The sequence below is a fragment of the Onychomys torridus genome, unplaced genomic scaffold, assembly GCF_903995425.1.
Source record: "Onychomys torridus unplaced genomic scaffold, mOncTor1.1, whole genome shotgun sequence".
Lineage (NCBI taxonomy): Eukaryota > Metazoa > Chordata > Mammalia > Rodentia > Cricetidae > Onychomys > Onychomys torridus.
The window spans coordinates 49,272-51,715 of NW_023412469.1; the positions used below are offsets into that span (position 1 = coordinate 49,272).

General features: G+C 48.4%; 1 pseudogene; it reads right to left on the reverse strand.

Moving 5' to 3' along the window:
* Positions 1 to 269: 269 nt before the first annotated feature.
* Positions 270 to 1,546, reverse strand: LOC118575670 (annotated as a pseudogene).
* Between the last annotated feature and the right edge of the window lie 898 nt (positions 1,547 to 2,444).

The following is a 2,444-nucleotide window of genomic DNA, read 5'->3' on the forward strand; positions in this document are numbered from 1 at the left end:
GATTTTTCTGCTGAAAAGACATGAAATTAAATGTGAAGCACATATGCACCCTCTCATATCTGTGTGCCCAATTCCTTATTTGGCTCTGAACCCTGCCTCTCTAAGGGAGCCACTTTGTTGTTGAACAGAGTCCTGTCTTGTGTCTTGGCCCCCCTGAGAAGCAGCATAATCTTGAGAGGCAGGCCCTGATTGTCTTGCAGAGTCTCCAGAAGCACCTGCTGCTCTGAGGGGCCAGTTCATTTTTCCATGTCAGACTCTGTCGCAAGTGACTATAGCGATTCCAGTTCGGATATGCTGCTCAAGCACTTGGGCAAGTTGCAGCTGTGGATAGGGGGCCATAGCTGGAAGTCCAGCTCTTCTTTATGGGGAAAAAGCACAGGCATGGAGGCACTGCAGGCTGCCTTCTGCCCTGGTGCTGTTGGCACAACATGCAGGTGCTGTTGTGAGAGCTGGGTTGGAAGAGGGCAAGGGTGGGCTCACTGGCCCTCCGTTTTATGTGAGGATCAGAAATAGAGGGATATTCTGGGGTTGCAGGAGACACAACGCCAGTGTCCACAGGCTTCACTGAGGTGGGGTAGCCAAGCTCAAGTTGCAGCCCCTTACGTGCCTGCTCTGGGCTTATTAGGTATGTCCACATCAACTTACCATATTTGTTTTTTCTTAGGGATTCCCAAACCTCTTTCACATTAAAGCCAAGGTAAGAGAGTGAGTCTAGTAGGTTTGGATCTAAAAACGTTTTACGTGGGATGTGTTCTTCACACTTCATGACCCATGGATGTTGCTGAAGGTCTTCAATGGAGGGCCTCCTCTCTGGGGCAACTGTCAACATTTGGTGAATTAAATTTTCCAGTTGCCCAGACACATGATCTGGGATGTCGTAGGTGCCTGTGATGATCTTCCCCTCGATCTCTTCCATGGTGTTTCCTATGAAGGGGGGGGGTACCCAGTGGTGATATAATAGAGCAGCACACCCAGACTCCACACATCCGACTTCTTCCCATCATAGCCCTCTCCCAGTACCTGTTCTGGGGCATTCAAGGTCCTGGTCCCACATTGCTCTTGCAGTAGAGTTCCAGCTCTCCACCTGGTGGCCAGACCAAAGTCTGCCAGCTTCACGTTGCCCTCCGTGTCTAAGAGGATGTTTTTGGGCTTCAGGTCTCGATGGATGATGTTAAGGTCATTGCAGAACATGATGGCTGACAGGATCTGCCCGAATATGTTCTGTGCCTCTTCCTCCTGCAGCCTGCCCTTCTCTATTACTTTTTGGAACAAGTCTCCTCCTGGGACAAACTCAGTAATGAAGCAGATTTGCTTTGGTGTTACCAGCACCTGGAAGAGGCGAATGATGTTAGGATGATGCAGTTTTTCAAGGACCCCCATCTCTGATACAATGAACCGGACGTCTTCCTCAACATTATCTATAAATTTTATTGCCACCAGCATGCCTGTGACGCGATGGTAGGCCAGATTCAGAGCCAAATGCACCGTGGCCGATGGGAAATAGGACCATATATTGGCTGTTCAAGCTCTGTTGTTGGGGTGGCATTCCATGAGGCTAGGTGGTCAGTGTGCCTCCACGAAGAATACAAGTGGTGCTATTTTTCTGGGGACAACATAAAGGCATGGAGGCACGTCTAGCAACCTTGTTTCCTGGTGCTAAATTGTCTTGGTGAGGGCTGAGTGTGGAAGAGGCCAAAGGTGGACTCACTGGCCGTTTGTTTTAGGTGAAGACCAGAGATAGAGAAATGTACTGGAAAGGGAAGGTGCAACTCCAAAAGTCCACAGGCTTGGCTGAAGTGATGAAGCCAAGTGCAAACCACAGCCCCTTGTGTGACTGCTCTTTGATGATGAGATGTGTCCCCATCATTTCATTGTATTTTCCCTTCACAAAGGATTACAAGACAGCATTGATAATGAACCCAAGATGACAGTGTGTCTAGGACGTTGGGATCTAAGTAGGTGTCACTTGGGATGTTTTCTTCCCATTTCATGACCCAAGAATGATGCTGGAAGGTCTTCAACGGAGGGCCTTCTCTCTGGGAAACTGTTGAAAATTTAGTGAATTAGCTTTTCCAGTTGCCCCAGAGAAATTGAGCTGAATAGGTCCATAGGTTATTTTTATGATTCTCCTCTCCATCTTGTCAGGGTGTCTCCCAGAAGGGGTGGTTCCTGGTGGTGATAAAATAGAGCAGCACACCCAGAGTCTACACATCCGAATTCTTCCCATCATAGCCCTCTCCCAGTACCAGTTCTGGATCATTGTAGGTCTTGGTCCCACATTGTTCTTGCAGTACCTTGCCAGCTCTAACCTGGTGGCAAGACCAAAGTTCTCAGCTTCAGGTTTCTCTCCTCATCTAGAAGCATATTTTCAGAATTCAAGTCTGGAAGGACAGTGAAAAGGTCATGGCAAAACTTGATGGCTGACACCATCCCCCTGGAAAAAA